The sequence below is a fragment of the Aptenodytes patagonicus genome, chromosome 4 (assembly GCF_965638725.1).
Source record: "Aptenodytes patagonicus chromosome 4, bAptPat1.pri.cur, whole genome shotgun sequence".
NCBI classification, from domain to species: domain Eukaryota; kingdom Metazoa; phylum Chordata; class Aves; order Sphenisciformes; family Spheniscidae; genus Aptenodytes; species Aptenodytes patagonicus.
Genome location: NC_134952.1, coordinates 31,075,836 through 31,088,183, shown reverse-complemented (window position 1 = coordinate 31,088,183; position 12,348 = coordinate 31,075,836). Strand labels below are relative to the sequence as shown.

The 12,348-nt window shown below is 41.9% G+C and overlaps 1 protein-coding gene across 5 annotated transcripts in view; it reads left to right on the top strand.

The window, feature by feature from the left end:
• LNX1 (ligand of numb-protein X 1) overlaps positions 1–12,348 on the top strand; it is a 78,842-nt gene that overhangs the window by 27,838 nt on the left and 38,656 nt on the right. The window lies entirely within an intron of this gene.

The window sequence follows — 12,348 nt, the reverse complement described above, 5'->3', positions numbered from 1 at the left end:
GCAAACCCTCCCACGTGATGCTGTAGCATCTTCAATTCGCTTTTAAAGAAATGAGAAAATGATTTGCCATGAGGCTGTTGTGTTTACAGTCACGAAATTGTTAGGTATTTCTTTCCCTTTCTTCCTCCTCCTCCTTTTCCCTCTGTATTGCACCCTTATAAACACACGGTGCTGAGTGTCTGGCTTTGCCCTTCCAGGAAGTGAACTTTGTTCAGGAGCAGTTAAGGAGTTCCTCAGAAGGTACAACCAGCTGAAGATAGGTAAACCACCAATAACTGGCCCAAGGCATTGCAAAAAATACTAAAACAGAGACCCATGTCTCAATTGCTAGTATAAATATTTAAATGCACTACCAGTTTTGTTTAGTCTGTCTACTCAATTTTTTTTTCTCCTCAATGTTCCAGTCAGGCTGGGGTGGATATTTTGGAACCAGAGAAAATTTTCTCATTGTAGCTGTAAGATTATTCTGTATTAAAAAGCTGGTCAGTTTGGCTCGATGAGCCGTCTGCATTGACAGGCTGTTGCGGTAATATTTACATGAAGCAAGTAAGATTTGCTTTACGTATGTCTGAATCTGGGCTGCCAATACGTCCAATGCCCCCAGCATGCTGCTGTCTGCTGGACACCAGTGCAGATGTCCAGCTGGAGACCCTGTCTGTTGGTGATTGCTTGGGTCACCTTGAGTCATGACGTGGGTAGTGCCTTTGCTGTGAAAATTAGCAGGTGATGAGGCATGGCGTGAGCACGCTGCTGGAGGTTAGATTGCCAGCTCCCTTCCGAAGGACCAGGGTCATCTCAGTTTGAAGAAGACAGATATAATTATCCCCCTTTCAGAGCCAATAATGAACTGACATCATTTCCTATGCCACTTTGGTTTTCCTTCAGGGGGTCCGTCATCACTGCTAACGAGTCCCAAGTCTACTTAAATTGTGACATTAACAAAATCGCAGCCATGGGCTGGAACAGCCTCGGGCACGGAGGCTGGCTGAGTCACCCAGATGCCACAACCTGTCACAGAGAATTCACGATTTGGATTCATTTCAAGGCAGCCTCTCCCACAGCAGCCTCCACCCATTTTGTGGGAGCAGCAAGGTCAAGCAGGATGTGCCCTCTCCTAGGACAGCAGGGGCAAGGTCACCATCTTGGATTACCAAGGGGAATATAATTGTAGCTCATGCTCAAGGTTCAGTTCTCCAAACCCGCTGCCCAGGTTTGCCCATGGTGTTCTAGGTGCCCAGCTGTATCCGTGATGTTTATTTTTTAATTTTGAAAGGGAAAATAGTTATTAGAGCTTGAATATTGTAATTCCCATGGCTGCAGTGGCATAAAAGGGGGAATGAAAGAGCAGCTGCCTAAAGAACATTTTGAGATTTTTTTCTATTTCTTGTATTTTAGTAGGAAGAGTACATAAGTTAATGTGTTTTGTAACAGGACAGTATGAGATGACTGCCTCTTACCCTGAACTTTTTGTAATTAATTGTATAATTAAAAAAAAAGAGTGAAAAAATTTTTTGTTATTTATACTATGCAAAAATAGCATGAAATCTGAGAGAGTAGAAGTGACTAAGAAAACCTAAGAAACCTGTAGCATCTGCAAGCTACGGAATATGAAGAAGCAGCAGCCTGAGCAACTTGGGCTTAAAGTAAGATATGGTGCAAAAGTTATTTTATCTTTCTCCTACTTTTTTACAGTGAGAACAATCATTCACTGGAACAACCTCCCCAGGGATGTGGTAGATTTCCCATCGCTGGAGGTTTTCAAGATGCAATCAGAGTGCTAGATAATCTCATCTAGGCTCCCTTTCCCATGAAAGGTTGGACCAGATGATCTTTTCAGGTCCCTTCCAGGCTAGGCTGTTCTGTGATTTTGTGATCCTTGCCTTTGTCAAGGAAATCCACTTTGTGTTGTTGGTAATAAGGTACCCACTTCTGAAGGCATCTTCTGTAATTAAGGGGTTCTGGGGTTGGATTCCTGCTTCCACCCTAGTTTATGCATTTTATCCCTTGATTCATCAGTTAAATCCTGGTGGTCTAACAAAACAAGACACATTTTTATGGAGAGGTTCTCAACCTATATCTGAAGCCTCAGAGGTCACTTCTTCATCTTCAGACTGAAGAAGGGCTTGTGTGCCTAGATGGTATTGCCAGTTTTTTCCCAAGACACTGGTCGGACTAACAGAGGACAGTGCCTTTTCTTATGTACCTCTCCCAACTTCAACTGAAAAGCCACAGCAGCATTTGAAGCAGGACTCAGATTGTCCCTCCCCAGGCACCAGTTTTTCAATTGGCAATAGCATCGGGCTCCCTCTTGCTTAATCCACCTCTCTGAATAAGCTTCAGCAGGAGAAGCAGGGATCAGCCTTACCCCAGCCTGACCTGAGCTTTAGTGGTTAGAGCACTCCTGAAAACTGAGGTGTGAGGGTGTGAGCTCTGCCAGCCTCCCTTGCCAAGTGACTGCTGACAGTGGTGCACGTACAACAGGAGGGAAACCGCTGCATTTTTGGATGCTTTCCATGGTATTGAGCGCAGCACTGCCTGTAGGTAGCTATGTGGGGAGAAGGCTGGGTGGATTGGGCTTTTTTCAGATTTGGCTAAAGAAATTCAGGTTAAAAGTATTTCTGATAGTTCTGTTAAAAAATGGTGATTCAAAAAAAGTGTATTTCATAATTTTTACAGCATAAGTGAGTATTTCTGACCACGTGAGCTTTCAGAAGACTGTAAACAACATTCCAGCCATACTTGTGCTGTGGCTGGATATGGACTTTCTGGAGCCTTTAAATGCTTTTACAATGTGTGTTTGTTTTAATGGGAGGGTGAAATATCTCACTGAAATATCTCATATTCAACTGGGTGGAACCCATAAAACCACAAGCAGTGAAGATTTTTGCATGTCCAATGGGTTTGGGAAGTTTTGTTCTGTAAACTGGCTCGTAACATCCCTCTGATCCATCCTCTTCCACCCATACGTGCAAAGGGGACAACTGCAGAGCCAGGAGGAGTAGAAGCCAGAATGGTGTTTCTCTAGCAAAATGTACTGTTGGCTATGTTATCTTCACAAAAAACTAGTGTAACGAGATATTTAGTCAACAGTGTGACTTATGTACTTCTTATGCCAGTGTCAATACTCATTTAGGCTGAAATCCTGGAAACTGAGCTTTGTGATACACCAGGAAATGTTGTATTCTTCCTTCCCCACCCCTACAAGGAGCCCGTGTTGTTTTAGAGTTTTAAGACACAGTGATTCATGAGTCACATACAGTTCACTTCTTACAGCACTGATTCGGGGTCTTCATTGAATATCAGAGATTGGATTTGATAAGACAGGAGCACTGCTTTTTAAAATGGGAAACATTTATGACATCTTAAGACGCTACTTAGTCAAGGTGGCAGAGATGTTTGCTCAATACTCAGATGGGCATCTGACAGGGATCTCTGTCGTTTTTCAACTTCTGAGAAGGCGTGCTGAGACCTCCTTTTTCTGACCTTCCCCATGAGGAAGCAAGTATGTGTTCAGAGCTTGATGTGTACCAAGATGTGTTAGCAATGTAATTTAGATACCCATGCTGACCTAAAAGGGATCTTATGTGACTTTTGGGTCACTGAGGTCAGAGGCAAGTGCCACCAGAGCTAGAGCTGTGGGTGGCTCTCCATAGCATGTTCTGTCAATAAGAGAGCATAAAGACAGCATTCGTTATTCACCGGCTGCAGCCCCATTGTTTCCTGTAATTTCAAATTCCAGTGGAGAACATATTAGTAAACGCAAGCCCTGGGTTGAAAACACCTTGAAATTGAACGCAATGTTCCCTTTTTATTATTTTACATCTAGGGACTTATGTGCCTGTGTCACTGCTTTGTGCCAACACAAGCCTCAAACCTGCTCTCAGTAATCCTGGCTTGTTGAGTCTGTGACATAGCAGATATTGTAATTAGTTTTATTTTAAAAAGAAATGTGTGCTAAGTATGTGTAAATACAAAGTTTCTGTCTGGCAGGCTCTTCTGTCTGTAGCAGCAAGAATTGGGTTACGTTGATATTGTCACTCTTGTTAAAAAACCAAAACCCCTTGTCCCATTGCAAGCATATTTTGCTCACTGCATCATAAAGTTTTTATAGTATAGGTGGGGATAGTAGGAGGGGAAGACAATGCTGAGATACTAAGTCTCCAGGAGACTAGTTATACCTGTTGAATATAATCCGGTGATCAAAACACTGAACAATAAACATGAAAAACACATGAATCAATAGATTGAATGCTTGTTCTTAACATTAATTATATGTGTATCCACATAATTTGAAAAACGCAGTGTATTGGATTGTGTGAGGTATAGCATTGCAGTGCCTTAAGAATTTCTTTGTCCTTGCACTTGTTATTTTTGTCACAGATAACTTGATTTTAGGAGCATTAACATTTTTTGAGCCTTTGTATATATATATATGCTGTGAATTTCCTTAGGCTCATTTTTCAGTTAAGGTTCTAAATGAGGAATATATTCAGTGATCCTGCTGCAGTCTCATTGCATACGATCTCAATTCCTACTGTAAAAAGGTTATATTGTTATTTTATTAGTATAAGGCAAAATCAGTGGTCAAGATTGCCTGGAGAGTACCAGCACTGTTCTTTGAGTGGTCTTGGATGGACCTGAAAACCAGATATGACTCTGACAGCTGTTGATTGCAAGTGTTATGTTACTTTCCAAATACCCAACTGACACACATTGCATGTGATTGCTCCCTCGTGCATGCCGATTGTAGATAAAGAATATAAGAGTATGGATAAGTACCTAAGTTTTCCATGAAGAAACCTCTCAGGCGTCTTTCCAGTTTATGTTTTCTCACTTTCTTTTGAAACAATGTTCCAGTTTTACTCTTCTTCAAAAGCAGGGAAAGCTGAAGATTTTAAGTGCGTTGTGTAGAACACGGTGCAATTCTGGAAGGTGATGAAAGCACCTGGTAAATTTTCAATCAAGCCCCAGCTTCGCTGAAGTCAAGAGGAGCTTTTAGTACTTTAGGACTTTAATATAGCACTTGAACAGGATTAGTGGGTTTAAATGATGTATTATAAGCTGTTGAATGCTAAAGGCACTAGAAGCCATCAGCAAGGTTTACAGGCTCTCACCAGCTCAAAAATGTTAGTGCCACGTGTTTTGTTTTTCCCTCTTATTTTGCTCTGACTCTCCTACCCATGTACTCATAGGTTCCTTGCTGTGGCAGTACCTGAGCTCCTACCAAGAGCTAGAGATAGTGTGCTGCTCCTCTGTTTTCCTTGTTTGTGTCGGCTGGTGTGAGTAGATTGCATGAGATATGTTTAATACTATTAGCTTACTCTTGGGGAGGTTCAGTATTTAATTGAGTAAGTTCAGTATAAATAAATACTGCTGTTGTTTTGCATCACACAAGATCACTGTGGTTCTGTACTTCTGGCCAGTAACTCCCCTGTGATGAAAAATGTTTGTTTATAGTAATCTAGGAGCAAATAATGATTAATAGGCTGACTGCAGTCTTTCAGCCTGGTTAATTCCTCATTTTTGTTGCTCGAGGTCTGCTTGTGTTCTACAAGCATTACATTTAAAGGCAGCATTGGAAAAAGTAGAAGCTGTAGCAGCGATCCAAGGCCATGCCTTATGTGAGCAGCGGGAACAAGGCTGCTGATGCCCTTGTGCATTCTCAGAGCATTGGTGGCTTGGGCACAGGTGGGAAAGAGGCAGCAGGAGGTGAAGCCACAAAGTGAGTATTAGCTTCTCTAAAGTAGTGGCTGTGTTAGGCACAATATAGAAGCTGCGCTAATCCATACAAGAAGTTGGCATTTCCAGCCCATATGCTGACTTGCCCATCTCAGCTGTCTCTAGCAATTTACAGCTCCATTCCCCTATGTGTAAGACAGCTGCAATTTGTTGTAATGGTTTAAGACTAGAACTTGAAACGATGCTTGAACCTTGAAGAGAAGTCAGTACGGTTGTAGTTTCAAAATCATCAGTGACAGAGTAATGGCCTGGAAGAAGTGTCAGGGGAGGGAGAGAACATGATCTGGACCAACAATTTGTACACAGTTCCAACAACAACTGGGATCATTGCACAAGAATCCCAGTCATGATTTTTGCCCACAGTTGCAGGCAACTAGTATTGTTTACCTATTTCTTCCAATTCCCTGTCCCCATGATAGAGGTTAATGGGCCTTTTAAAAGATTTCATAATGGAAGCTGATGATGGTGGTTGAAATACAACCTTTTGCTTTTTAAAGAGAACGAAAAAAAAAGCTTAAACATGACCACATGTTACGTGATACTTTGGTAGCACGTACATGAAGTTTAAACTCTGCAATTTATTTAAGAATAAAAATGTGTTCCAAGTTCTTTCAACTCTCCTGAAAACTAGTAGGAAATATGGAGATTCCTCCCTTCCCTCAGTATGAGCAGTCAAATTTAAAATGGGGATTTGGTTTCCATTGAATGCTTGTTCAGTTTGTGTCTGGCACCGGCTGTCTGTCCATCAGTAGTTTTGGGAACTGTGGGGACTGAACTCTGAACTGCAATTCCATTCTTCACCAGTGCAAAATACTTTCAAGGGCCTGCACCAAAATCTCTAGCCATGCTTGCTCCTCCTTCTCAGCAACCAAATCACAGAAATGGGAGTTCGTCACTGTAGCTGATGACTAACAGTAATTATAAAGAACGCTCAATATATATTTTCTTCATATGCTTCGAAAAACTTTTTTTTTTAATCTGTGGGAACTATAAGTCCTTTTTCTAGTGGTGCACCCAAGTTCATACAGAGTAGCTGACGTGGAAGTGTAAGTATACAGATACTCCTGCACACGTTCCTTATATAATATACAAATACATTTTGTTTGACAGCATCATAGTGCAAAAGCATTGTAAAAATGACATCACTTCCCTGGGGTCAGACCTTTACAGATAGGACACAGCATGTCTTTAGGCTTTACTAGTAAGGTAGTTCCAGAGTTTGTTGAATTACGATGGCTTCATTAAAACAAAAACCATAAGAAAACCATAACAGGGATATGTAGAAATTAAACTGAAAAAAAAATAGATATTTGAGAGGTTTTTCATATCTTGTGGGAAAGTATTTAAGCTAAATAACTTTAGCTTAAAGAAATAAATGTTATGAGGACCTTTATAAATATTTATAGAGTAGTAATGCAGAAATATAGAACCACTAAATCTACTGTGTGTTTATCCTTTAGCATAGGTCTCTGGTTGACAATAGAGAGTAAACAACATGAGAAAATCTCTCTAACAGCTACACAGAGAAGCCATTTGCCTCATCTGAACTTCTATCGTAGTTATCTCCATGCTGACATGGAGAAGAGCGGTGTTTATGGGGGCGTAGGATGGAATCACTCATCCTCAACCCTCCGGAGGCAGCGGGGATCAAGCTGCTGGCCTGCGCCTCCCTCCCAGCCAGCCCTGATGCCCCAGGTGTCAGGAAGCTGTCTCTAAAACGCTTTTGTTTATAGGGTTATTGAAATGAAAGAGTAATAGTAACTGGGACAATTTCCCACTTAAGTTAGGTGGGAAATGAGCATTTTTTTTTTTCCAAACAAGATGGCAAGCCTCTGACACTGTGCTAAGGGAGACCATCAGGGAGAGGATACCCAAGTGCATCAGTGCCAGGGTACAGAGTACACAGAACAGCAGTGGTGAGCATCTAGAAATGTTGCTGGCATTATGAAATTAAAGTGCAGGTGCAGATAACAGCCTGTTTCTAGTTGCATGTTTAGACAAGGTTTTTGCAACCTGGCTTTCAGCGAATGTTGGTTAGAAACTGTAATCCAGGATTTTAAGCTTTGCTTTTTAGATGGCTCATCCCCTTCTTTATGAATATTGAGGAAAGTTTAATGTAGGCAGGACCTTCCTAGCCATAACTGATGATTACAGTAGCCTGAGCAATGCTCTTGACATGACACAATCCTTTATAAAAAGCAGAAAAGGCAAATGCATTTTAAAAAAATAAAACAGGTACTTATTTATGAAGCTTTTTTCATATGCAGCATTCATGTAGTTGTCAATCCTTGCAAGAACTCAGAATTACCAAGGAAAAAGCATTGCTGTTAAGCACGCAGTTCCAGAATTGATTTTCATATATAGCAAAAAAGAAGAATTTTGCATGTAGGACCAGGATTCACAGAAGCCAGATTTCTGAGCAAGGATGATACAACATCATTGGGTGTAAGGAGCAGCAAGGTATTAGTCACCTTCACTGCTGAAAATGTTGATGTCTCTGGCCTCTTAAGCACTGGTATGGTTGGTCTGGAAGGGAGATTGTGTATTTGCTGCCTTTTAGCTTAGATCTGTAACACGGGATTTGGTTGGAGTTTAGGTGCCTCGCTCCTTTTTTGTTTTTTTTGCTCCAGTTCCTGGTGCAAGGTTGGCAAAAGTAAGATCAGAAGAGCTGGTGTGATCTCTGCCTGAGAACTGACCACATTAGTTCATTCACTTATGATGGAGTTTCAGAAAGCTTTAAAGTTTAGGTGTTTGGCCTGAAATCCGTATGGTTGATACTTGGGTTATGTTTCAGCTACAGTCACTGTTGATACACACATGGTGCAAATGGTTCCCGTGGGGCAGGAATTGCAAAACCTTCTTGTGAGTCAACCTCTCTGCTTCAAATCCCCGCTTCCTTCCCAGACGTGGCGGGAGCCTCTCACCAGGTCTCACAAGTGAGGTTATCAGCACCAGGTTATCCAAAACGCTCCTTGTTGGTCACCTTCAGTTTCTCCATCAGCCTTTCCGACAGATCAGTTTGGGGGTACCAGAACAGATGGGGGAGTTTGTGTGATGAGGTTGGGGTGTGATACACATTGTTGGTACTTCTGATCCTGGCTTGTGTCAAGCCCAAATTACACAGGGATGAGACTGCTTGCACTGAGGGCATAGCTGAAACATACTTGTCTACCCTGATCAGGGTTTAGCTTTGGATCAGCCTTTTATGCAATATTTTCTTCTGCTGGGCAATCGTGAGTGCTTTGTATACATTATTCTTAATTGCACTCAGACAATGTGTCCGTTGCTGCTGCTGCTCTAAAGCAAAACAGCACCAAAATATGAGTGCACTGGAAGTGAGGTTGGGAAAGCACCGCTGGAACTGGGCAGGGAGAGCTTCTGCTCTGTTTATTTGTGCCAGACCTGGCTCACAAGCACTGTCGCTCTCTAGATTCACTTTTTTCCCCTCTTTCCTGCCCAGGCAGTCAGGTGCGAGACAGGGAGAAAGAGGGGCAGCCTGTGAAGTGACACGGATAGAAAGCAGGGCATTTTTAAAAGATCAAATACGTTATAAATACATACATATATTTTTGACTGTGATTTTGTTTCATTTAGATCACTAGAAGTGAGGTGAAAAATCCATGCAGTTGTCCTTGTTTATGTTTTGCCTTTACATACACATCTCTGTTTTCAAACCACTGTTTTCATTTGAATTTGCAAATAATGTGGAAATGTTTCTGTTGGCTTTGAGTTTGACCGAAGCTTGTTTTGACAAACGGTAGGACCAAGTTAAAGCAGCCACGGAGTTTTGGATCTCCTGGCCCCAGCACTTGGGATATGCTACCTGAGGACTGGACTGCAGAGCCTCCCTCTTGTGTGGAGCAGGGTGCGGGGCAAGGCTTGCCCTGCGACCACCAGCGTTGATACCAGCCACAATTGTAGCCCCAGGTGAAGTTTTAGCAGCCGCCGCTGCCCTCTCACTGCCCAGTGGTTAGTTCATACAGCCAGTATTTAGGACAGCACGTTTCTGCTTCATAAAAGAGGCCGTGCAAACAGAAGGAACCATTTTCTGAGTTTCCCATATGCACCTAGTGACACTATGTTAATGGCATGAACTATACAACACACATTATTCGTGTCTGTTTATCTCAGTTTTGGCCTTCAAATTGTTTCGGTACCGTAAGGCTGCACGGACGTACTCGCTGCCCAGCATGATTGAGAAGGAACGTAAATCTGTAGTTCACCTTGGCCACCAGACAACATTGGGTTCGCTTTCTGACTGGCCTACGTTAATCAGGTATCCCACTCTTCCAGCTGTAAATCAGGCAACTGATTAATAATCACAGTGAGAGAGATAATTAGTACTGGCATGTAGCTGTTTTATGGATCTCTCTTTTCTGGGAGCCAAATCCAACCATATGGAAAAATGTAGCTGAGACACTATAAATATGATTCTACTTAGACAGTCGTCTCTTCTGTTTTCTGTTATCACAGCAGTGTCAGCATAAGGAAAACAATGAAAGTGAAGAGATGCTGTTGTAGATTTTATTATGTTTGAGGGCTTGGGACTTTTTTTTCTTCTTCAAGGACACTGTGTTAATCTGAAGAAAGAGGGCTTGATTTGTGTTCATTTATGCCTGCCACAATCATTTAAGAAATAGCTTCAGTGCTGATACTTGAAGAGCTTTCGTTCTCTTTTAACTATTTCTGGCAGAGTTAGAAAGATATGCCTTGTGCTTTGTATCATGACAACTTGTCTTCTCCAGTAACCCACATCTTAAACTGTGTCAGCCCTCTCTACATTCAAAGTAAATGTATTCTGTTCATTGCTGTTGGATCGATGCTGTTAACTGGGTGTCTGCAGTGCAGCCAGCAGCAGTGAGTGAGGATTTCCACAGAAAGTGAAGGCTTTAGTAGTGAAGTGCAGACGGGCACCAGGCAGTGATTGAATCCGTGTAGCTGGGAATCTTTGGGCAGAGCCTCTTCTGAGCTTCATGTTGATCTTCATGCAACACACTAAAAATAAAAAAAAGATCTTCTTTTGAGGACCCATTCACAAGGCTGGTGCCCTAATATCAACTACTGAAACTTTACTGGCATAGTGAAAACAGAGGAAAATAAAATAAAATATGGAGTAGAAATATCTCTTACTATATTCTGAATCTTTGCAGGAACTCTGTAAGGCAGAAATTGTCTTTTGAGAACAGCAAACAATTCACCCTGAAGCCATTTCCTTGTCTATGTTTCATTGTGGTGGCTTTTTAGGCTATTTTTAACTATTTTGTTGAGCATTTATAGGCTGGATTAGTAAATGTGACCGCACTGCAAGTGGGAGAGGACAAGGATGCTGGGGAGCTGGTTTCCCAAAACGCTGTGTTGGAGAAGTTTAGGTAGGCTGCAAGAGGGGGAGGCCTTTGTGGTTCTGCTCCCTACGAAATAAAAAGGAGAGCATCCTGCCAGGGTGTGGGATACTGGCGGGGTGTGCAGCTTCCAGCAGCTCAAGCTGATGAGGAAGTCAGACCTCTTTTGGGGGGAAAGGAATGGGAAAATGCCTGCTGCAGTGGAGGCAGGAGAGCTCTTCTTTTCTGTTTTACGTGATTATTGTTGCAGTCTCATCTTGGAACAGGTGCCCCAAATAGCTTTTTGTTGGTCTTTTGAAATAGTTGACCGACCTTCTCTTCCACAAGAGTATTTTCTTTTGAGACACCTCCTTTTTCTGGTGAAAAGTTTTAGAAAAAACTTCTGCCACAGTCATTCCCATCCAAACCTTAAAGCATATACAAAGCCTTTACACAGCTGCATCAGTATGATACAGTTTGGATTGGGGCTTTTTTTCCTTTTTAAGATGGAAGTTGTCAGAAGCAGTATGAGGTAAATGATGGTAAATCATAATTTAGTGCTAAAAAGTTTTTAATTCAGTTGTCTCTCATAAAAAGCCAATACCATAAAAGAAATTAAACTGCTGCTCCAAAGCTGATAATAGAGAGCTCTGTGACTTGTCCTCATCTCATCTTTCTGTCCCAGGAGCTGCTTCCATAAATCATTTCTCTTCCAAGGCCTCTGTTCAGTGTACTACTTCTTTTTCTGACACTTAACCCACTAGCATTGTGTACTGTATGTATTATGCATTGCCTTTTGTGCATGCCATATATTACGAAGAGCTTTCTCTCCCTAAGGGTTTCTGCAGCTATTTCTGTGAGTTAGTCCTACAGGGCACTTTTATGAAAGTCATCAGTTAGACTTTGCTATGAAGAAAGAGACAAGAGTAACTGAAAGTAGGACAAGGTCATTAGATTATGATTAAAAGGCAGATTTTTTTTTTTAATGTAGTGAATGAGGTTCTAGTGGGTGGGCAATGGGCAGAAGTGGTCCCGGAGAAAAGTCACAGGTGCTGTGTCCTTGGGCCACTCTGTCTCTTCAGTTATTTTATAGCTGACTCACGAAGAGAACAGTGACCTTTAACGTCATTCAAGTGACTTTCTTTAACAAGTCTTAAGAAATGCCATGCGTCATCCTGCCTTTGCTGTCTAGGATGAATCTAGAGCAGAGAGTTGGGACCACAAGTAAGTTGTTTCAAAGCAGGCTTGTAATTTGCCTCTTACAACACTGTATCTTCAGCTCTTCTAGGAA